Source organism: Anticarsia gemmatalis, chromosome 9 (genome assembly GCF_050436995.1).
Source record: "Anticarsia gemmatalis isolate Benzon Research Colony breed Stoneville strain chromosome 9, ilAntGemm2 primary, whole genome shotgun sequence".
Taxonomy (NCBI): domain Eukaryota; kingdom Metazoa; phylum Arthropoda; class Insecta; order Lepidoptera; family Erebidae; genus Anticarsia; species Anticarsia gemmatalis.
This window is the reverse complement of record NC_134753.1, coordinates 3,111,359-3,137,789: the sequence shown is the minus strand read 5'-3', so window position 1 is coordinate 3,137,789 and position 26,431 is coordinate 3,111,359. Positions and strand designations below refer to the sequence as shown.

General features: G+C 34.2%; 1 protein-coding gene across 5 annotated transcripts in view; it reads left to right on the top strand.

Moving 5' to 3' along the window:
* LOC142975609 (CUGBP Elav-like family member 1) overlaps window positions 1–26,431 on the top strand; it is a 425,650-nt gene that overhangs the window by 80,025 nt on the left and 319,194 nt on the right. The window contains exon 1 of one of the 5 annotated variants that reach the window (XM_076118557.1): window positions 10,829–11,043. The exons of the other annotated variants lie outside the window; for them this stretch is intronic. The gene's annotated coding sequence lies outside the window, so the exon portion shown is untranslated. Of the gene's footprint in view, window positions 1–10,828; window positions 11,044–26,431 lie in introns of those variants that run through there. 5 annotated transcript variants of the gene reach the window in all.

The window sequence follows — 26,431 nt, the reverse complement described above, 5'->3', positions numbered from 1 at the left end:
TGCAGTTCGGTACACGGTTTCACGCATTTTGTTTTACTTCCTGGATAGTGAGGATAAATGAAAAGGAGATCGATAGTTTTTTATTATGGTTAGTTGGAAATGTCCTTTATTTTTCTAATATAAGATTTTTTACGGAATTATATTATATTTATAATAACTAATTTTAAAGGTCTCCTGGTCTGAACTGTGAATGACGTGTCCAGAAATTTGACATTGAGCAATCAATCGTTTTGGGGAAATAGCATTTAATTTAAATATAATTTGAAATACCTCTTAACTTAGTGACTGTGTTAGTAAATTGAGTCATTTGCGTTTATTATTGGCAGAACGATTTACAAAAAAACATCCAACCGGCAAAAGTGAAAAAAAAAATCATTTTACATTTTATGATTTTACACCGAAAACTGTAAACGAGCATAGCACGTAGAATAGTTGTATAGTTGTAGATGTGAAACTATCGGGGCACAGCTGAACGTATATTACCTACTGTCATGCGGCGTTATTTACGATTCCGTTCAACAGCGCACGGCACCCTTTATACGGAACTGTCTGTGTGGAGAGCGCGCGTGCTATGTCGTAGGTATTTATCGTTTTTAGATGTGACATGTGTCGCTTCTGCATCGTAATCTGTGGTTTTAATTAACTCGGATAGAATTATTGCTTGCGTTTTGAATTTTGTTTGCGTTTCGCGGCAACGTTTGTGTTTTAGTTTATGGTTGTTGTGGAGGATATGTCGGACGATTACAAATTGATAGTTGTTAATATTTTTTTTCACTAATTTCATAAATTAGATTAGTTTAACGTCAAATGTGAGAGTGGCATCAATGAGATGTATGCAACAGGTCAAATTGCAATGTAACCAAATGAAAAAGGTAAATTAGCGTTAACTACCAAAAACATTTCCAGTCTGAACTTGTTTAATCTTTGACTCTTGTACTAAATAAGTGACTGCAGCTAGTAAGGGCGCTTATTTCAACGTCAAGGGTGAACTCTGAAACGCTTAAAAACTTTCTTCAAAGCCACGAGTCTATTGCATGTAAGGCTTTGACGGTGCATGACACGCTTCTGTGAAATAGGCAGTCGAATTTGATGCCAAAACGGCACTCAATGGGTTTTGCGTGCAAAATTTTTAGTAGGAAATAGAATATGAAATTTCAATATAGCTTTATACAACGCTTCTTGGGTTATGACGACGGGAAAAATCTGAAGTAGGTAATACATGAACGGTTATAAAGTACGTAGTGTTATGATGCATAAAGATGACTAATAAACTGTTATTAGAATCTCATGTTTGGAGAATAGTTTAACACTTAAATTTAAATTATTTATGCAATAGAGCCTTCCTAACAACCTGTATAGGATAAGGGGATGGATTCAAGGGTTTTCAAGGGTAGCTGATAGTTTAAAAACTTGATTGAAAGATGTAACACACAGATTATATAATTAGAGTTTCATCATTATCATTTAGTGGCGTTTAGCAGTACACTTCTGGACAAAAGGCCCTCCAATTACACGACCCTCAGCACGGTCTTCAAGTTATTTTTAGCTATTATTAATGTCGTGTATAAATAACGCCAGAAGTTAAATATACATTATCTATTTTTTAGATTTTCAAACACCAGCATACGTTCTATCACCCATGACAATAGTTTTAAAAGAATAGGCAACGAACAATGTACAGACTGGCCCATCTGCGTATAACCCACATTGAATCTATGTCTACGGTATCGGCTGACTGGCTACCTGTGACAGCCATTTCGCTCGACACAAAGGTGGCGACACATCGAACAATTAGGTCGACGGCGTGTAACTACGTCCACGCATACGATACTCTATGTGTCCGTAACACTGGGAAGGCTTTGACGGCTTAGGTGTGATCCAGACTGACAACTTTTTTTAGTCGTAAGACGATTTTTTTGTAAACAGCCGATTATAGGCTTAAGAAAATTAATGGTTGAACTTTCGAATTCCAAATTTATAGCTTCGAATTCCATTTGAAATGATAGTATTCCTCATAATAAAATTGATTTTAAATTATAAATTAGTTTTATCTATTTAAGCCCACGCAATCTATTTAAGTCCTGTCCGTAACATTTTCAGTATTGAATGGTTTCTCTACATATATTTCCTGGGATGCCGAGAAACCTACGGAATTTGTTGAGAGATATTTTTATTAAGTAATCATTTCATTGGTTTCATAAATTACTTGCAGGTACAAAAATGTAAAAATACCTCTACAGTTTAAATGTCAAAGCTATTTAAAACACTATACCCAAATTGGAATTTACCATTCAATCCAGGTCTATTCCAGTCCAGTCTTGGTTCTATTTCAGTCGATCTGATTACTATCGGGCGTCTGTCAGGCCTTAGCCTAACTGTGGAGTAGGCATGGAAATGTTTGAAGTTGGATTCGTATTCGTACTTGATATAAATAGAAGGGAGTAGTGCAGATTATGGGAGTTTCAAAGCGACGGTATGCGTACGGCTCAGCGATACGACGGGTGAATTATTTTGTACGACTGTACGCGTCTGTACTGGTCTTTGGTAATGTCGAGTACAGTTGTGTGTTGAGAAATGTCGTACGTTTTACAGTGATTTGAAGACTGTTTTGAGTTCATGGTCATTGGTATACTGTAATTAAATCTTGAAGGATTTACAATTCGTGTGATTTCGAGGAAACTATCAAATACTTACTTTTGTGACATTTATTCTAGTTTATCTATTTCATCCTAGACCCAGGAGTAGAAAAGCTGTTGTTTTAGCTCTTGCAGTCAAAGAAAACTGCCACTATTTAACCTCTCAAGCGCCCGGCCACCGTGTCACGGTTGAGTGTGCTACCCCCGTCAAGCGTCCCGCCACCGTGGTACGGCAAAACGATCTTACATTAAAAAAACGTAGAAATTAAATGCTAAAACTATGTTTATCCCTTTCAAACATATTTGACATTGAAGCTGATGAAACGAGACGACGATCTAATGCACACACTTGAATAAGTGGTTGATATAGGCCAGAGAGCACCTTAAACAACATCTGACCCAACGACATGTTCCTTTATGACCAATATTGTAAATACTTTTTTTAACTAATTTTAAAGATTTGAGTATATTTAACAGTTGGATTTTAATGTCATTATTCATTAACTACACGATAAGACCTTCCGTCATATTATTTTTTATGCCTAAAAATATTTTTTAGACTTTCTTCAAACACATGCCTAAAGCACACAATATTCAGATTAAACCGACTATTGTACCACCACTATCAAATATTATTTGTGGTTTATTTTTTTAATATATAGCAAATTTTATGTAGATTTCAAATATATAAGGTATGACTTGGGTGTTAGTATCAAAATATGACGGAATCGGCGCTTAAACGCCAACCGCCAATTCAATTTCGCGCGCCATTTTTGGCCTGGACGCTTAACGGTATATTTGAATTTTGACGTGGGGCGCTCGAGAGGTTAATTAATTATTTCGGAAGTTTGAGCAACTTTGTCTGTCAACCATATAAAGATACAGACGATGTAACCCTCTTTTCTTTTGTCACTGCAAAATTCTTACTCTTTTCCCTAATAATAACAGAATAATCCATGACCCGTCATGCCTTTTATGGTAACACAAGAATGTTAATACAAATAATAATAATGAATTGTGTTTACTCATGTATTTGTGTATATTTTTCATAATATCCACCATCATTATTTCCTTTGTTTTTTCCTTGTTTATCACTTTACCCCATAGTTTAGGGTAAGTCGTTGCCGAAACACCATACACAGAGGAGTACTCTATAAGGAAAAACAAAACATTATCCGGAAAGTGTGCCACACTCGTGACGTAAGTGTGACGTCACGATAATCATATATTAGCATCTAAGTATGGTTTCTAAAATTTAGATTTGTGTGACTGCTTCTATTCGCATACGAATGAAGATTAGTTATTTTTACCTGAAGCTGAAAAATTTCCTTCTTTATGTGTGTTTTTATGGAATTAGTAGAGTTTGTAACGGCTTGGCTATAGTTGAGTAAATTAGTGACATAAATCAAATTATAAAAATAGACTAGTAAGTTTTACAGAATATATTCCCGAAAATGAAATTTTATAGAAATAAATGTTTCAAATATAGGTATCTTATAATCTGAATTATTTTATTAATGATTTCCTAGTTATTTAGTACAGTAACCAACTTAAATCACATAATAATATAACCAATCTACATCCTAACTTTCAAATTCACTTTCAAATTACATTCCGCGCCTATCAAGCTACATATTTATTTGGCGGTTTCATATCCAAAATCCACACCCTCTCAAGATTTAGTTTGGGAAATCTGAATAATATCCCCGTGAGCTCTTTCTGTTCCGTCCGGAACAACAAAGCAGCGGAAATGAAGTCGGCGCGTCCCTAATTGTGTTTCGGTTTTGTTTTGTGCAGTTAATTGTACGTGGTACTTTTGTTCGCTAGATGGCGCTAGTGGCGTTTTGATTTCTACCCTCAAATTTCTCAAGTGGGAAATTCTTTGTTCTACTTTAACCGAGACAACAAAATTGACAGGTTATTATTTGTTTTAGCTTTGAATACAAATGAGTGCTTTTAACAGATAGTTTGAAGTATTTTGATAGACGCTCTCGTCGTAGTACTAGACAGTAAAGGGGTACTTATATAGACTTCGTAACTGTTTATCAACTTTACAAGAAATACCAGTCTACATAGTATTAGTTATTTGAAGTGGGCAATTAGGAAACTATAGTACAAGGCTCGAGTAGCGTCTTATGTTTATAATAGTACAAATTTTAATATTTTGTGCTTTAACATTTTAATACGTTTTTAAAAGTGATATAATAATATAATCGTTTTAATTGATGTAGTGACGCGACTTAACGTCGGAGTTTGAATTAGTTTGAAATATCATGGACATCAATATCGTGCAGTGCCTTACCGTACCTTAAAACGCTAACCACAATAATTATTATCCCCAGAACAGAAACTTAAGGCTGGATACGAAATTTTCTCCATTCTCTTATAATTCTCGCATTTCAATACAGCTAATGAGAAAATCAAAGATTACATTAAAACAGTACCTTGAAAGAATTAATATTTTTTTGTCGGGTAGTCTGTAGGCGCATAATTTGCCCAGTCCGCTTATAATTTGCTCAAATTGTGGGTACAGTCAGCTTAAATTATTCAAGACAGGCACCGACGTGGGCCGGCACACTTATACGCCAATTTAAAGTCCGCACACTGCGTGTATTCATTATGAAACGTTATTTAAATGTAAAAAAGACGGCCATTTTAGGGACAGGTACTTTGTAATTGAATAGACCAGAAGGGTTAGACAAAGTTTATAAACCTGCAAAAAAATATCTGAAACTCCCAAAAACTCCCTCTCTTCCTGAAGACAGTTTTTACACACGCTAATACTTATTAATATTATGTATATTCGCTTATCAATGAATATAGCAGGCTTTAAATGAAAGAAAGAGTCGAAACATGTACTTATATATTATTGCAATAAAAAATTGTGTGACCTGTAGGTACCTAACGTGTAGGTACAGTTATTTTGTAGTAAAAAAATATTTTTTTGTGAGCAACAATTCAATTTTACAAGAGCAGAGCAATAAAAATCTAATCAATTAAACAAAAAGGATTTGTACCTCGCTGTACGTACGTAAATTCATTTTAATCGGCTTTCACAGATTAAAAATTAGACAGCTCATGAAACACAATCCCTGACGAATCTGTACAGGTATTTTTGAAACGTATGAAAATAATTCGCAAGCCCAGATTCATTACAAACCCTTTTGGAATGAAACAAACAATTTCATTTTTTTTGTGGATACTAGCAAAAATAACCCTGATTTTAAGAAAAATTTGGTATCATTTGAAAATTACCGATATTTACTTCCATCTGTTTTTCATCTAAAGAAACAACACATCAGTACTATAAGATTTAAGGATGAATTACGGTGAAACCTTGAGAACCTTTACTACATTTATTAAAGGTATGCAAAGTCTTAATCTTACGCCACTTGGCCAGCGCTTTGGACTCAAGCCTAACTCTAGCCTTCGCTAACTCCGGGACGAAAGCCTAGCCCAGAGAGGCAGTTATGTATGTATATAAAATCACGCCTTTTCTCCTTAGGGACAGTTAAATGTTATTTATTTCTTAATCAGTCTCATTCAACATCATCACACAATCAACACATATTCATTAATCTAGCAACATTTTCACTCGCCGACATAAGGCCGTCTACACGTTTGCGTATCGCGCGACACGTAACGTCCGCGGTAATCGATCGCGGGTCATCAATCACCCGTGTCGCGTCGCACTGTTGCCAGACGATGGTTTTGTGCGTTTTATTAGCGGCCGCCCATCGGCTATGAATATTAGTCATTGTGTAGACGGATGAGCGGTCATTGTAATTTGATCATTTTCGCCGTTGTCTATTGAGCGGTTTAGTATGTGTTTTATGCGATGTTGTCGTTTTTGAGAGGGTTTGGAGAGTGATGTATTGCGCGTGTGTTTTGTGAGTATGTATATTTGATTCGTCCGAAACAGTACTTCAGTTAAATCGACCTCAGATTAAAAAAACTACGTTTGTCGTATTTCCATAGACATTTGCTAAATGCCTATGCTATATGTATATTTGAAATCATATAGTCTGTAGAATACAAGCATTTTAAGAATCAAAACTGCATTTATATTTAAATTAGCTTACCGCAATAGCAAGTTTTCGAGCCTAAAATGACGACTAGACGTATCGGTAGGCTAAGTGCAGTATAATAATTCAAATGAATCAGATTGCATGCAATTAAACTCATAAATAAGTCTCCTCAATCAAAAACCGCTTGATAACATTTCATCTCGCCACGGAAGGTGTGCGAGTCTAATTAAACGCTCGCGTCGCCCGACACGCGACGCGGAATGTCGCAAACACGTTGCCTAGCAACCGATCGCTTTGATGTCAACGTTCATGATACTACACTATATTTGATAGGTATTTTGTGATGTGAGTATTTCGAGTGGGTGTGGATTTCCTTTTTGGTAGAGTTTTATGAAGTCGTGTGTAATGAGAATGCCATAGTGAACAGGGTGATAACCCACTGATCATTAAATTAGTTATGTACTTAAAACGGGAATAATAATATATTCTTCATCAAAGTTTCATAGAGCTGATTCAGAAGCTTTGTTATCATCCAAAGACAAGTTTTGCGGTATTTTTTATCGAGGTCTCCAGCGCAAGTTAAGGAATCTATTAAAGCCTGTTAACCTATTGAAATTAAATTATTATTAGTGTATGATTTGCGGTTGTAATATTCAAAGTTCATAATGGTCTAATAGTAATTTATTGAAACTCATTATTTTTGCAGCAAAACAAACATTAATGATAACCATAAATGTTAATACATCTCTATTCATTTACTATAGCCAGCTCTGAACCAACACACTTTTCCAACTTTATATCGAGTATAATATATTTCAAATATCGTTAATACTTCATATACGTAGCATCTACATACATTATCTAACAAAACATAATCTAACGTTGTCGAACACTCCCAAACCGTATTCACGACCTCAATAATACCATTATCGTTGTAAAGGTGTATCTTTAATGCGACCTAATTTCCAATCCAATGCGGGGTAACATCTTAACAAAACACGGTGTGTCGACGCGTCGATTGTACTTCATGCATTATTCATTGACGAGTCGGTACCGTTTCTACGGCAGCTGGGACCGGTGACACCTGTGTTGCTGGCGCCGAGCGAGCGATGTACTTTGAAATGTGCGCGATTCTCACAAGCGAGTTGTGTGGAGAAGGGTGCTAGTGAATGCGATTTTGAAGGTGTCTTTTTTTGTTGACTGTTGTTTTTTTTTCTCGGAAGATGATGTATAAACAGCTGTAGTAGATACTTCAGTATTTCAAACTGTTTGTCGAGATAGGTAAATAGCTAAGTTCTGTGACTAATGAAAAAAATAAATAGAACACAGTTGTATACATTTTTATACTAAGTATATTTCCTACGAAATGTGAGATCTGTTAACGATTTATGAATCATTAAGATGTAGCTCATTACCATTGCATAGTTAGGCAAGAAAAAGTAAATTAATAGAAATATAAGAATTTAAGTTAGTGAGGACACCAAGAAACGTTCTTTAGTCTCTGCCTACCCCTGTGGGGGAAAAAGGCGTAATTTTATGTATGTAAGAATTCTTTTAAGCTTATTTTTATAAATTAAATAACATTACACTCATAAACATTAACAGTAACCAAGAAAATTGCTTTAAAAGTATCACGTTAATTATCGTTCCAAATTTCCGTTTTCTGATCTTCAAATATTTTACTTTAATATTGTATACTGTGACCACAATCAGTGCCTTATCGAAGGTTTATTTATTGATTAACTGTGAGGTATTAATTAAACTGTCGGCTTCCATCCAGTGTTTAATCATATCCGCACATTCTGATACCGTGAGCGGTTTCGTTTCGGTCCGTATTGAGGTAAGACGGTACTATTGGTGGTGTAGTTGACTTTTACAACTATAGAAAGTTCATGCTACATATATTTGATAAATAATTCTGATATAATAGTACGTATATAATAATATTGTCCTCAATTAGCAGTTTTAACAGTATTTAGTCTTGAAAAGAGAACGTTAATTTTAGTCTAGATAGCAGCTTTGTAGCTCAAATGTACTAAAAAAGCAATACGACAAGACTTTACAAAAGTTAGGCCTCTCAAATCACCAAATTTTACAATCTCTGCCCTCAAATGATCATCATTTAAAAGATTATTTTTATCTGACTATTTCTTCAAGTAAGCTCTTTGTGTTAATGCGACAAATCCGATGATACTATCCTACAATCGCTAGCGACTTGCTCGAAACTATAGTAACACAGAATTTTCGTAACAGTATTATAATTAATTAACTGATATCACATGACTGATGTTTCGCGAACGTTAAAATTAAAACACATTTAATTTTGTATTGACTTTGGCCGTCTGTTTAATATATACGCTTTATTTTAATTAATAAAGTTGCCTGTTAAATATTAATAATGAGTTGAAATTGTTTGATGTTGCCGATAGGTTGAGTGGGTGACAGCTCGTTCAGGAAACGTGCTTTGGCTGCGAGTATGTTTTGTAATATTTTCGTAATTTAATTTATGATAGATATATAGATGTTTGGTTGTTGTATAAAAAAGTTTTGGGAATGTTGGAAAATTATATTAGTATACTAATTTTTGATCCCTTTACAAAAATAGAGATTTGAATAAATATTTTATAAGTGTAGGTGTCGATAAACGGTTACAATTTTTTTCCTGTTTTCAAGTTTGTAAGCTTTAGTGCAAAGAGTAAAATAGGGGCGGTTTTTTTAACTGATAATTAAGCTAGTCTTTTTACTAATAAAAAGTAAGATTGCCTCACATTTTCTACACGTCAACAGATAATAATAATACATAGAAGTAAGAAGTCAATAGTTATTCAGAAGAGTCTCCTATATGTAATTATAAACTGGAACTTGCGATTAACTTACGATTAAACTTTACATGTGCTAGTATTCAGAAATCACTACAAAATGTATGAATCTTCAATAATAGTATCAGCGACATCGTTAATCAATTAACTGCGGTGAATTTAATAAAACAAGGTCTGTATGGTGCGAGTTCATGTTAATGATATTAGGCAATTATGGTGTACCGTGTTTTGAGTGAGACGGGGTTATTTACAGGGTGCTGTTTTTAGAGTTTTTTTGTTTATATCTCGTTATTATGCCGGATAGATCTGTACCGTTTTTGTACACTTCATTAAAGAAAAAAAAACTACAATAAAAGTAGAGTCTTGCAACGTGAGGACGTCTACAAACATACAAACAAATTTCACAAAATATTACCAGCCAAAGAAGAAATAACCAGCAGTAATACACGTATATATTTGTTATTGTCGTCACTGTTATCGTCATTTTATATACCTAAAATTCAATAGCATCCATATTTATTGAAAATACATTTTATTAAAAAAGTTTCAAGAAGCACAATATTTCATAGAAAATACGTCTTCCTTACAAAACGCGAACACATAAAGCAGCGTCATTTCTTTGCCAAGTGACAGGTCAATGATCTTTCGTAACATTTAAAAGAGATCATTGTAGTGTAAGAAATTTGTTTGAGTTCGACGTTTGTTGGGCAGCACCTTTAGATATCACATACTTGGTACTACCTTTGAGTCGAACCTTACGCTTTGACATATTAAATATATTCGCATGAATGGATACTGTAGTTTGTTTTATTTGTTACGGAAGTTTTATTTATAGTGAGGTATTTATGATAGAAAAAAAAATTAGATACATATTTTTCTGGCAATGATTTAGTTAACACAAAAAACAAAGCATTAAATTTTTGGATTAAAGTTCTAAGATTATAATTATTATTATGTAGTTTGTTACACTCCGGAATTATACTATTGACGTTAATATATTTACAAAAAAAAAATAACAGAAATAAACCTATCAACATCTAAAATAACTAGTCTAATAAATGTAGAACACAAAAACATTTATTTATACCGAATCTAAATTGTGTTCAACGCCAACTCACTCGTAACAAATTCGCACAAAATAAAACAACACCCTGTACAAAACCCACAAAAACAATTATAGCGCGAAAATTATTTCGTCACAAATCAATTGACGAAGAAGATCACGGCACACGGAGATTTGTTTAACACCGCGCGGGAGGGGGGAGAGGAGGGGGCGATGGAAACAAAGAAAGGCCTAGGGCGGGCGGGGGCGCATCGGGCGGCCGACTTCAGTGCTTGCCGAGCAATCGGCAGAGACGGACGTGTACTATAACCTTATCGCCTTCCGCCATACGTCTCGCGAAAACAAGTGTTTGTGTACATGAATTTATAAATTAAAATATACTAATTGATGGTAAATAGGCTGTTTCGTCCAGTGAGGTTACCGTTGCGATGTTTTGTTTGAGGTATCAGTTGGTTCATGTGGTTTATGAGAAGCGGCCGGCCTGACAGATTATAACGGTGAGTCCTTGTTTCTTGATTATTATCGGTTATATTGTACAATTATTACGTAAATATTCGTAACAGTTCAAAATAGTGAAACATTTCAGTCATTTTTCACTTCATATCTTGAAATTTGAACGTCGAGCTTTGATGTAATGTACGTGGAGATGAGGAAAATCAGCAGAAATTTCATGATTTCAGTAATGTAAATGAGATAGGATTATTTGATTTGCATTCATAGTAGTTTTGGAATTTCAGGAAGTAATATTTTCGATGATCATTTTGTTATATTTTAATAAATTTTGCAACGAAAATACGTTTGTAAGCTTAATCGTGTGCATCATTGCACATTGCCACAAATTGACGCTTTTAATTTGAAAATATTTTAGGTAGTTACATATTTTTTTGACTCATAACATTACATTTTTCTTTTCACCAATATCTCTAGGACTTCAAATAAGACCTAGTATTACCTAGAATTCAGTCTAGACATTTGAAAAGGTAAAAATCTTAGGACCTATAAGATCAGCTGTAACAAAGTAAATATTTATGGCACTTAACCTTGAAAACAACGAAACTAGAAATATACGTAGGACGTGCAGAAAATACAATGTTTTGTATCATAAAACGGATTTGTGTCAATGTTTTATTCATAACATATCTATTTATGAGGTTTTTCATGGAAAATATTTGATTTCAGCGTTCATAAATTCGCGTTATTTAAAAACGTATGTAGCTTTTGTGAAGCTTGTGGAACTGTAAATGCACCTTGATGTTCTGTGTACGAGATTTCTGAAAAGAGTTTCCCTTATTTTTTAGTTATTTATTAATTTTCAAGAAAATCTGTTATCAAAACGTAAGTATTTTCGCATTCATAAGCTTTAGTAAAACAAATAAATAGGTAATTTCCTCTATTATAAAGTATAAATTTCGTCTAAATGCATTATCGAATCTGAAAACTAGGAACTCAGGAATATTGATAACAAAACATAACATCAGTGAAGAAATAAATTTTCTTGAAATTTTTTACTATTGTCTGAGCAAATAAATATTTACAAATACCATATTTGATGAAATTACCAAGCCCAGGTAGGCTTATTGACACGCGTTATAGTGAAACATTTTTCTCCTTTGATTTACTATACGCACAATTTAAACTATTCCGGTTTGTAACTATAATACTAAGACACATAACGAGTCTTACACCCGGTAAATATTTTAAAGGTCACGATACCTTATTACTGCCCGACGTTTTGATCAATTTAATAAATAACATAAAAAATGCATTAAATACTTGATCATCAATGATAATCTAACACAATATTTGTAACTAAAACTTTAACTTTAGTTTTACTCACCATCATTTCAATATTCAAATATTTACATTGCCCGTCTCTATAATCACTGAACCCAGGTAAAGTCGTTACTGTAGTTATGTCGGTCGGTAGGTTGGATGCTGCGCCCATTCACGAGATGTAATCTCTTAATCACCTCTTATAACTCCCCAGGGATTTGATGTACCTTGTGTGGACAAGTTTTATGGAAATTTTGGGCTGATAAGAATTTTAGTGTGATATTGTTTGTTTGTATGTGCAAGTCTATTATTACTTTTAAATGTTGAAAATTTAAAACAATTTATTTTTCGTCGGATAGTCATAAATTAAATTCATTTGACAGTATATAGGAAAACAAAATGCCAAAGGCATTCTCTACATGCATCATTATCATCTAATAAAATAGAATAAAGATGAAAATATATTTTTTGTAAATCCCCAAAAAAACACTTAAAATAGAATTAAATTAATGAGCTTTGTAATTCTGTAAATACAAAGTAACTAACGACTATTTCTATCTGTAAACTTAATAATGTCGAGACGAAACTACTTTATAAAATTATTTCATAATTGAAAAGTCTTATCAACAAACATCAAAGCAAACAGAACTTATAACCAAATAGTTTTACACAAATATCAAAATTCAACTAAAATATAAATTAATAAGAATATCTCTCCAAAGATGTTTAAACAAAAGCCCAAACAATTTTGATACTTTAAGTAAATATATTAACGTAATAACATTCCATGTTTGTACTTACATAGTGAATGAACAAACAGTTTTATTTGTACAGCTATTAGAATGAAACGATTTGTTTATTTTTCGTCGAACATATTAAAGTTTAATCGTACGATATTAAAACTTGAAAATATTGGTTAATGTTATTAATTTATTGCCTTCGGGCGTTAACAAAGATAAGACTACAAAACTTAAAAACGTACATGTGTATCGTGGTTGAATTTCCCAAGGGTATTAGCTAGACATGTATAGAAGTATCAATTTGGAAACATGTGGCTTATTGTTGATTTTCATGTCACTACTGTAAGAATAAGCAATGTTGACTAGGACTAACACAACCAAACCCAATAAGTCGCTGCCTAATAATAATAATTAATTATGTACTCGATGTTCTTTAAGACATTTCTTGAGGGTGTGTTGAAGTCCCCAGCTGCCAGGCTAGTGTGTTAGACTCAAGGCCTCTAGCCCTTTCCTCGTTAAGAAGGAGACCCTTGCCCAGCAGCAGAACAGTCATCGGTTGATAAAAATAATAACCCGCGAAATAGGATTTTAAAATTAACGTGATTTCCAACTTCTTATTAACAAACGACATTTCCGTTTTTTACGATAACCATTCATAACTCTAAGAAAATCGGAAAGTTCAAAGTACCAATCACATTGAAATGCACTACAAAAGTCATAAAGAAGAAACTTCATTATACCACGAGTCAGTCACTATTCATTGCTTCATCTAACTTTAGAACTCAAGCTCAGGTCAGTTGAAAATTATCTATGGAATGTGAACTATTCCCTGTCTCCCCGTGTACTGATTTACGAACGTTTTGCCCTTATTCTAGACTCGAGACTCCAAGAATGTAATATTAGAGTTTAACAAGGCAACCGTTTTGCTTCTACGGTTTTAAATTTCATTTTTCAGTCGCATTTTTCAAATTGCTGGTACCGAGTTTGAATAATGCTTTTGAAAGTTTTTGTTGTAACGGTTTTTAAAAAGCTTTTGTGGATAATAACATTATGTGTATAGAATTATGTACTGTATCGTAGCAATATTTTGCCGAACCTGTTTTCTAAAATTGAAAAACTACATACGCAAAACTGAATTGGGTAGATATATAAACGTAATATGCAATTACTCTTTTCTTTACATAAGTACCTACATATTTCTTTTGGAAAAAGGTATGTGCAAAATTTATATTAACTTGTTAAATAGTGTGTTAGATGAAATTACAGGCTTCCGTATTAGTTTAAATTAACGCAGTAGTTTCCCATTGATAAACAAAACAAAGACCATTATTGAACAAGAGAATATCTGGGGGCACGGAAGTGCCCCCGCAAGTCGAGCAAAAAAAAAGCGGCACGGCCGTAACATCCTTTTCTCGAAGCAATTCGGGCTATTTTTGACACCCCTATAATTTCGTTGTGGATAAAACAAGAAGCCTGGATTTTCAGCAACTAATTAGTCATTGTATAAACACGGTATATTTAAAATTTCAGTCAATTTGAACCAGTGGTTTAAGAATGACAACTTGTTAAAATTTTGAATTTTGTCACTCACTGATTCACTGATTCACTGATTCACTGACTCACTGACTCACCGATCATCAAAAGTCTAAGGTACTTCTAGCAGACTTAGAAGCTTAAATTTTAGAATGCAAATAGGGTTTAGTGTCTTAATCATGGGAAAAATGTAATATTTTCTAATTTCGGTCCAGTTTTCTTAATACACCAACTGCAACAATAACTTTGTAATCCTATATAAATGTATAAGATTACAAGGTTACATTTGCAGTTAATGAATTATATTACTGTAGAAAATAAAATAAATAGGTGTAAATAGGTACCTACTGTATGATGCATAACGGGAGGGGGTATAGGGTGTGTAAGGATGTTTAGCCCATGAAACTGAACAACATTCCCATAGGAAAATATGTTGAATTATGAAAAAAAAACGTCTTTCCATACAAATTGGACTTATGTTCGCTCTACAAAAAGAAGTGAGATGCCATCAAAAACATTCTGTAAAAACCTCAAGTCTCGCCGTAAAAAGTTGTGAGATCTATATAATACCAAGTCGATTAATCTATTTAGTCTCTACTTAAAGGACCTTCTGTCTTAAGTTATTACGTATGTTATTATCATGCCAATTAAAAAAAATACCTTTAAAACAAATAGATCGACTTGGTCATCGCAAGAAAACACAAATTCGCCATTAACATTTCAGGAGTATTAACTTCTCGTCGTGCTGATTAGTGTGATACATACTAATAATTAAATCATGCGATGGCCAGGTCGGTCTATTTGTTTTAAAGGTATTTTTTTTAATTGGCATGATAATAACATACGTAATAACTTAAGACAGAAGGTCCTTTAAGTAGAGACTAAATAGATTAATCGACTTGGTATTATATAGATCTCACAACTTTTTACGGCGAGACTTGAGGTTTTTACAGAATGTTTTTGATGGCATAAAACATTTTACCTTCTTACTTTCAAATGCAAGAAAATATTTATGCAACAATCTTGTGCAGCAAAGATCTCAGTCTAGACTATGCATAACTTAGCTCAGGCACACGTAAATGCATGCAATCAAAAACCTAGGGATAAAAATAAATCTGTCTATTCAAGCCTACTGGATGAACAAAGGTAATCAAATCAATTTTGATTGATTTGATTTTGAGATGAGAATGTACATATAATAAGTTAGTTGCTCTACTAACTCTTTTTAATAACAGGAGTGATTTTGAGTATGCATAAAATCTAAGAAAAGGAACAATCAATTTTAGGCGCGGTTAGTCTTTAAGTAAAGAGCACAATAATCGTTGTGGAACATGTAATTAAAACATTGTTAAATTGAATATCGTGTAATGTTTCATTCCTTGTGGAAGCACCTAGCTTTAAATTTAAATATATTAAAATGAAGTCAGGTAATAGGTAATATCCTAAGTTGAATATTGTTCCACTAACAGATCGATATACAATTGGATACGTACAAAGCAATCTACATCGTGGTCAGTCATAGGTTGACGTCTTGCTACACGTGCGTTGTGCGTTTGACGACAAACGCGGCCCGTATTACCTAACTAACAGCCGCCCAGGACTTGGTCCACGTGGACCTTAGTGTAAGTTTTCTATTGCTGCTCTACTCTTACTGGTCGTAGTGTAATGTTATAAGTATATAAAATTTTACTAATTGGCTGGCAACACTGGTGTAGTGACTTGAAAAATTTTGCTCTCAGTTTTAAAATTTGATTTTTATTTATTTATTACGTATTTGTCTATAATTGTGTCTAAAAGTTGTAGATAAGTGTAATTAGGTTGTCTTCTACTAATATAATAGTCAATCAAGATGAAAAAGTGTGATTAAGATAACAATATAATTTTACGCCAACCAAGTGTCAAGGCGTCAACGTATTTAAATTCAAACAAGGAATAAGTGTTCGATAAATACAGGGAGTATTTCGTATCGCTTGTTATTATTAGATTTATCTATAATCCGCTAGATAAAGTGTAGCATATTCAGGCTCACTACCCCCATGCTCTTCAACATTGAATCAACGCAGCACTGATTCAGTGTTATAGTCTTCCGTTGTAGCTTATTTCCCATTTACCATTCAGTTTAATTAGTATTGTAAGAGTCTAATTGTTAGGTTTCCTACTAACTGCAACGTTATAGTTTTTTTAATTAATTTTTTTTTTGGTCTAAACCTACCCACTGTTAAACATCTTGTAACATCATTGTAATTATAGATTAACTGCAAGGTCCAACTAACCCCTTATTATTTCTCCCCTATATCTTTATCTGTGTTTTTCCTCTCTCTTTTGTTAGTTATTTTGTGTATATTTCTTCTAAAACTATTAACAATATTAACATAGACCATCTTAATAAATACTAACTTTCCCCAACTAATTTTCTCTAAATTCTGCTGTATATCTCAACTTTCTTTATAACATTTCAGATCCTTTGTTGTTAATTTCAACCATGATGACCAGGAAGGCAACAGCAAAGGATACTGAGAACAAGCTAAAACTTGCTCTGCTCGAGCTCAAGAAGTGCAAAGATGAGAACAGCCTGCTGTTGAGGGAGCGTGTTGACTGTGAAGAAGAGATCAAGGAGGTTAACCACAAGGTTGTATCACTAAAGGGGGAACTTGCTGAGCTCCATATTGAAAATATGGACTTACTGGATCAGCGGGACAGGCTACAGCAAGAAGTTAGCTCATTTGGCAGCTGTAATGAGACCTATGAGTGGTCTCTGAGCCGCATAAATGAGCTAGAGACAAGCCTGCATGAAGCCTACACTAAGATCATCTCATTGGAACGGTCAATACAATCATTTGACAGTAGTGCAACTCATCATTTGTATTCTGAGCTTATAGGCTGTAAATCTTTATTAACTAGAGTTAGAACAAATAAAAAGTTTAGGAAATTCAATAGAATTAGTAAGATAATTAAAAAATTAGAATTAAAACTCAAGAAATTTAACAAACTTAGTTTATTGGTTAAATCAAATAAAGATTTGATTGAGGAACGTAGGGAACTAGTTTTAGAAGTCAATAGTTGTAGTGAAGAACTCATCTCCAGTAGGCTATTGTATGACAGACACACTCTTGACCTTAAGTCACAAATCTCACACCTACAATCTAAATTAACAAAAATTACCTTAGATTATGAACGTGAAACTCACGATTACATACTAAAATACGATGAGATTGCTAAAGTTGGCAGGGAAAATTTAGAGCGTGTTAGGGCCTTAGCTGATAGCACTCCATGCACTAGGTGTTCTCAGTCTCAGGGACCCCCTTGTGACTTAGAACAGTTAGAGCCCTCTCAAATTAGTTTAGGTACTGAGACTTCACTGACCGACTCATCTGACTGTATTCCCTCTTCCTTCATAGATCTTAACACAAAAAACAGAGTAGCTATGTTCTCAGATAAGTTAGGCATTAACTTAGGACCTATAATAAACAACAACTTACATTGTAGTTTTAAAAATAACTGTTACCATAACCTCAATTTAAATCAAATAGTAGATAGAATTAGGAACACTCACTTAGATATAAATACAACAGTAGTTTTACTGATAGGTGATAGTTTAGGTTTAGATAAAACTGATATTATTGATAGTATTAGCAGTTTATTGCAATTAGATTTAGGTAAATTAATTATCTGCGCATTCCCATACTCACAATCTCTTACAGAAAGGGAAAATAAGCGTATACATAGGCTGAATAATCAAATACATTTAATGACGTCTTATCATAGTGATAAGTTATTGTTTTTTGACACTAATAAGTTTATTAGTAGTTTTATTTATACTCAAGAAACTATGTTTCTTAATAGTTCGGACAAACGACAAATTGCTACATTGTTAGCTTATAATATTAACACAGTTATAGGTGCTATAACGCAGTTTAGGTTAAGGGACGACCCAGTATTGTGTAGTTATTCTAACAATACTGTGATTAAATGTATAGGTAGTGTAGTTAGCGACAAGGTTACGAATAATGTATCCGATTCTTTAAACTGACAGTTAGGACAATGGATAAACAACTAGGCTCATTAAATTTAGTACATCAAAACATACAAGGTTTATCCAGCAAGGAATTAGAAGTAGAATTGTTTTTACAAAAACATAATGTAGGTATTTTCTGTGTAACTGAGCATTGGCTACACACGGAACAAATAGCAATAAACAATGAGTTTTATACAATTATTAGTGCGTATATTAGGAACAAAGCTAGACATGGTGGTTCACTGATTATGGTAGCTAACAGTATTAAATGTAAAGAACGTAGGGACATAGTCAATTTGTCAATAGAACGCACTGCTGAGGTTTCCTGTGTCGAGCTAGAGCGACACATAGTAGTTTGTATATATAGACCACCAAATAGTGAGTTTACTTTATTTGAGTCGATAATGGAGGATATATTGAAACGTTTAACTATAAGCAACAAGTATGTAGTAGTGTGTGGTGATTTTAATGTAAATTTACTTGAGCAATCTTCGACTAGTACGAGACTTAAGTCATTATTTAAATCATTTAATTTAGTTTTTTTATTTAATGAGCCCACTAGAATCACTGCACATTCTGCTACATGCTTGGACAATATATTCTGCAACTGCGAATGCTTAGGTAGGGAAATGTTAAGTGAATTAACATCGGACCATTGTGGACAGAAGGTTATATTTCCTGTTAGGATAGATAATAGGTTAAAGAAAATTACTTGTAGGCCTATTACTAGGGATCGTTTAGTATTATTTAATAGTGAGATAGCTAGTGCTATGACGAAGTTAGACGACACCGAAGAACACCCGGATAACCTTTACACATCGTTGTTCAACATTATTGAATCCAAGTTCAAAACTATCTTCAAAGAGAAAACCATACTAGATAACAATAGGAATAGGAAACTCAAATTTTGCGATTGGGCGACAGTAGGTATTTATAAAAGTAGAGCTAGGCTGTATGAGCTTTATTCCATGAAACAGTTCAATTTTAATCCTAAATTTCTTCAATACGTTAGGAACTATTCAAAAGTTTTTAAGAGAACTTGTGTTGCTGCTAAATCCTTACACTTAAGCAACAAAATTAAAAGCTCAGACAATACGATCAAAACCACATGGAATATCATTAACAACGAAACAGGTCGTGCTATCCAGCGCGAAAATGATTTTGAACTGAAAGTTAATGACACGATTATCACCAACAACTTAGAGGTTGCTCAGACGTTCAATACTTTCTTCGCTGATATTCCCACAGCTACAACTAGCTCCTTGAACTCCTGTCCTGCCAAGGCAGAATGTTTACTTCGAAATAGCGTAAAAGAGTGTGGTAGTGTTTTTTTCTTCAAACATATCAACTCTAATGATGTAGTTAAGGCTTTTAGGTCGCTCAACTCCAAAAAAACACCTGACCTCTGGGGCATCTCTGTTAAATTAGTAGAAAGTATAATCTTGGAAATAGCCCCCCATTTGGCTTTAATATTTAATAGGTGCGTAGATGCTGGTGTGTTTCCGGACTTAATGAAACACAGTAAAGTAGTACCACTCTTTAAGAAGGGATCTAAGAGTGAGCCCAGCAATTTCAGGCCCATTTCCATCTTGCCTGCGGTTAGCAAAATCTTCGAAAAGGTCATCTTAGAGCAGCTCGAAAGTCACTTTAACTCGAATCAGCTATTTCATGGTAAACAGTATGGTTTCACAAAGGGTAGGTCAACTATCGATGCAGGTATTTCGCTCGTCAAGCATATCTATGATGCTTGGGAGACATCCCAGGACGCCATTGGGGTGTTCTGCGATCTCTCCAAAGCATTTGACTGTGTCCAACATAATACGCTCGTTAGGAAGCTCCACCACTATGGAATTAGGGATACAGCGCTCAATTTACTTGCGTCATATTTGAGTAATAGGATTCAACGAGTAGATATCAATGGTGTTAGGTCTTCAGGTTCAGCTGTTTCTCTCGGCGTGCCTCAGGGTTCGATACTCGGTCCGTTTCTTTTTCTCGTATATATAAACGATCTCCCCTTTCAGGTGCAGGATTTATGTGATATTATATTATTCGCAGATGACACTTCTCTCATTTTTAAAGTAGATCGTTCGAAGTCCTGTTTTGTCGATATCAATAGTATTCTAGAACAGGTCCACAACTGGTTCACTTGTAATAATCTGTTATTGAATTCTAACAAAACTAAGTGCATTAGGTTCACTATGCCCAACGCGAGGAATTTAGGTACTAACATAGTCGTAAATAGGCAAACTATCGATTTGGTAGATTCGGCAACTTTTTTAGGTATCAGTCTGGATAGCAAGCTCCAATGGGGCACTCAGATAGCGCATCTCTCGGGGAGACTCAGCTCCGCCGCGTACGCAATCAGAAAAGTAAGACAGTTTGCTGGTGTGGATGCGGCAAGACTGGTTTACTTTAGTTATTTTCACAGCGTCATGTCTTACGGTATATTACTGTGGGGTAAGGCTGCTGATATAGATGTTATTTTTGTCCTTCAAAAAAGAGCTATTCGTGCAATATATAGTTTAGGAGCGCGAGACTCCTTGAGAGAGCTTTTTGGGCAGATAGGGATATTGACGGTGTCATCACAGTATGTCCTTGCAAACTTGTTGTATATAAAACAAAATTTAGGGACTTTCACAACAAATAGCGATAGACACAATTATAACACTAGAAACAGACACAAATTAGTAGGTCCCCATCATCGTTTACACAAGGTGCACAATTCGTTTGTAGGTCTCGGCATTCGTTTCTTCAACAAGCTTCCCAAGCACATCATTGATTTACCCCTGCCTAAATTCAAAGTTGCAGTTAAGGAACATCTCGTTAGGAAAGCTTATTACAGAATTGATGAGTTTCTAAACGACAATAGCTCTTGGGATTAGTCGCTCGCTTGATTAGGATTCTTTGAAATTAGGGAACTTTGCTATAAATTGTATAAACTCAGTAGAAGTAGGTCTAAATATTGTAAAATATGGGCAATTAATGATGCAAATAGGTGATGTTACGTACAACTTGATTTTAATCATAAAACTGTCACTTTTTTCTTCTATAATGTTACAACCAATGTGCTCACTTGCTGCCCATATTCTTATTATCACATGCTAGTAGGTGCTCCCAACATACGGTATGATCAGAGACTAATTAATAACCTTGCTATATTCATTTTCCTTAATAATTGACTATTAGTCTATATCGCTGATTGTTGGCAGCTCCTCGCATGATCAATTATTGTATCAACCACATTGTAAAACTTTTGGCGATTGAAAAGAGTGGCCGTGAGTTTCTCGCTAGCTCTTCTCATAAGGCTCTACCCCCTTCCGAGCTAGTGGTAGATTCAGTAATTGTAACGACTATCATAAGTGTCAATATTTGACCTAAATGAATAAATGATTTGATTTTGATTTTGATTTTGAATTGTTCCGTGTGCGAATCCATTCCACGACCTCTCGACGTAGTGGTAGTGATGGCATGGTGATCACCTTAACCACTGCGCTACGAAGGCTGGTTACTTTAGTTATCTCTTTGTAAAATTACTATTACCTTTTAAGATTCGATAATTAAACAAAAAGCTCCTCACAAGTAAACCAAGTTTACTACTACAAAATGTTAACATACATAAGTAGCTGAAATATGTATATTATGTTATGTAGTTCCTAGTTTCAAGCTTCACAATAATCTAAGATAAATATCTTTATGTCATACTATTCTACCGCAGAAATGTATTGTTCTCGATGCTAGATATAAAGCAACATTGTGCTTACACGAATTCTACGCTACTCTGTGTTATGTATCTATTATGTTCACTACTCTGTATCTGTATTATGAAGATAGTGGTTTTGATTTATATGAAGTGAATGATATTTCGGTTCATATTGATTTGGTTGCAATTTTTGTATTATATTCAAATTCTACTACGACGACTAGTAAGATTTGAATTAAATAAAATGAATATTTTTTAGTACAAAAAGATTTTTTTATATTGACTATCGACAATGGGATAAATACGACAAATTTTCTATGAAAGTCTAATCAGCGCCTCTAACGGGCGCTACAGGAACTGATTTTGTAGTTCATTTTATACTAATCCGTCAAACTCTTGTTCTATAGTACCGACTGTAGAAAATCCTTTGTAGTTCGTTCGAACGTGTCTTTATTATTCGAATAGTAAGCAATTAATTAACTCAATTAAGCTAATTAATAAGATGAGTCTACCACTCAAAGAAAAATAGTTTTTTACAACAACGAAACATGATCGTTTATCTTATTTTTCAATAGTTCAGAGCTTGTAGTCTATGAATTAACATAACATAATGCTCGCTGACCATAAGTTGTAAAGATATTCTTATCAATTTCTAGAGAAGCGGTTGCGTAGTAACCGAGCAATCTCTATTCCTATCCGAAGACAGTTTATTGGAAATGGCTGTTAGTGCTATGTAAATGGGGCTTCCTCGTGCATCGTAGGTTGTTACCAATCAAGATAGCACTTACAGACTACCACACAATGTATTCTGGATTGGTTATAAGTGTAGGACCATTCTAATGTTTAAACTTTTTATATTCACCTTACCACGTCTGTAATACCCAATAGTGTGGACAATTATTTCTATTTAAACCTTTGTATGTGTGTGAGCATATCTTATACTTTTTGCCGCTAATATCGCACCTACCTATTAGCCCTCCTCCGGAATCGAACCCAAGACTTTGTTTTGAGCAACCTCGTTCATTTGTTCAGCCATATATGTACAAATTTGAGTTTAATTATCTATCTATACATTAACCAAAATATTATTACAATTTTCAACGTCCTACTTTCTCTTAAAAATTGACTTCGATCGAAAAAGGTTGCTAACGTACTCTAGAGAGATGACCTAAAAGCCATTGTCTTTGAGATTAAAACAACACAGTTCCCTAAGTAGCTACTTAGTTATATACATTCTAAAATATCCTTAATCTAAAGCTGATCACAAGTGGAACAGTAGCGGTATTAAAAATGGCAATCTAGAATCTGTCACCTTACCTATCTATTATCTACGATAAGGGGTCGCTTATGTTAACGGACATAAAGACTTCTACTCAACATCACACCTGTTAAACTAGAAGGTGTAGTCAGAGGTGTATAAAAATATACACTCGCGTATCGCCGTTAACAATTCTAGTCCTGTATAATATGGGGACCTTTTAGAATGAAATAGAACGTTACTAAACTCCGGACTACTATAAAAAAATAATGTAATAAATTAAAAAAAGATTATAGCACTTAGTTCGACCCAGGAATCGAACCCAAAATCTCGCAGCTCGCAGCTCTTAGGAGATATTGGTAAAATCAGATATAAGAATTACTGACGATACTACAAACGATATTACCGATGTAGAGTATCGGTAAACAATACAATATCGATAATAATACTCGATTGTGAGGGTTAACGATTGTGAACGTAATCACGATAATCTGGGACGTACTAGACGCTTATCGGGTTATAATGAAGTCGTAAAGGCAATAAAGAAAGATATTTCGCTGTAGTTCATGGTTCGTCTGTCGTGTAAATCATTTCGATAGATCCTACAAGACAATACGTCTTGTATCGAAATGATTTACACGAAAATACTTATGAACAGTAGCTCGATTCTCTACTACTATCGACTACTGACAACTGACCTGTCATCGAGAAATTTTGGTATAAAAATCTGATCAGCGCCTCTGTCGGGCGTCGTAGGAAATATTTTGGCAGTACATTCTAAATGTCAAAATTTCGATACTCGACAGTATCGGTTGTACAGAATCGCGCTACTGTTCGCTGATTTTATATAATATATCAAAGATTACATGTTAGTCTTTTTATTTCCATGCTGCAATAAAATAAAAGTGTGAAACTGACGTACAACCAACAGCATTTTTTCAAACATGATGTGTTTTTTTTACTTATACTAGAAATGAAAATGTTTTCGATCTTTCGGCTAGACTTATTCGTATAGCCAATGAATTTCGATCTTCTACTGCATTGCTACTTCAAAAACTCATAGAATTCGGAACTTGGCTATACACTTCTCAGTATTATACCGTTTTTATTTTTCACATTGTGACCCGCGCGTGTTTCAAAGTCGTCGACCTAAGGTGTTGCGGAAAAATATACTTCTTTCACCGTTGCATGCCATATAAATATGATATTATCGAAACTGTGTCAGCCTTCATACTGTTCTTTACACTTTGTATTACACACGATTAACTTCACGTTATAACAATGTACTCTAATGTGATTTACTCCCTATGTCACAGCCAATTACAGCACGCAAATTCTAAATAAAAATATAACGTTCTAAATCAAAAGCACTTGTTCCACACAACAGAATTCATCATCCTAAATCAAAACCCCCTGTTCCACGGTTCGTTTAAAACGAAATCGCATCAAAACTTTTCTTATTAGGCCGAAAAAATGCAAACACGACAACAAACGGCCTCTGTAAAACGCATGACTACATTCATTAGGGCAGGGTTGCGTATGCGGTTTTTTGTTCTACCCTCCATTAATTGTTCTTTGATGAGGCTCTCGTTGTGGTCAAGGCACACTTTGTATTAATGCACAGTGATACAATTTGCGTTTAATGTAGTCTAGGGACTGATCGAGTGTTGTTTTTTACGTTAATGCTAACCGGAAAATTTGGTGTTTAGGGTCAACAATGGTCCTTAAAAAATATGGTTTGTTTTCAAACCTTTTTTAGTTAATGATATACGGTACTTTACTATCACTTTTTCCTTCTTCTGGACAAAGTATGTTAAAAAAGTAGTAACTCGTAAAGCAACCGTAAACATAGCAATTTTAAAATGCAAAAAATATTTGAACACGGCCGAAACAGTCCAATCCCTCTCAACGTTCACCAAATCGTTTTAAACGTCTCATTTTACACTCAATATACTTTATCCCCGAATGGTTGTAACAGACTTTTTCTCACTCCACCGTTAATCCGAAACATTTTAGAGACCGCGAAAACATTTTCCAAAAACATCAAAGCGAACAAATTGTACGTCAAAATCTACGTTTTCCCACCATTAATTGAAATCCAATGCGTAATATTTTATTTTCTTTTGTAGACTTTTTTTAAGGAATTTAATTTGGGTACACGTAGGGCAAATGCGTCCGATTTTTTTTTCGATTAAATTTTGGAGTGATTTTACGAAATTGGAGCCGTGACTTCTCTGATTGCGTGTTTACTTTGAATGTAATTTACAAAAAGATTACGCTTTTTGGTACTTTGATATTTTCGAGTTTAGTAATTTAGAAAGAAAACGGGATTACAACTTCTAACTGTAGATTAGATTGGTTGATCCGCGCTACTTGACTCCCGCCTCGCTTACTTTTTAGATAGAAGTAGCTATACACTACTAGTGACTTTTATTATCATCAAACTTAATAAACAAATAATTTATGTTCGAAACGTACTAGAACCGGTAACTTCATACGACAACAACCGGTAAATTTCCACAGAAAATGTTAGCCTTCCACACACCCCTCAAAAGGGAAGTCAATTTTAATAAACATAAAGTATTTTTAATCACTAAAGTTTGCATTACGTAGATAGCTATTACCGCGATATCGAGTCACATTCAAAACATTTTAGTTCACAACGGTTCTTTGTTTAATATAATCATGGGGACACGGCACGGCATCGCTCGGTAACAAAGAGAATGGACAAGCGCACCCTTGCGCTGAGCCGGTTCCGTACGTTATTTTAAAAGAAAATAACTACGGATTACTAAGATAATTATATAATTTGATCGTTGTTTTGAAATTACGTTGTGAACTGTTTGTTGCTGTAACACTTTAAAAT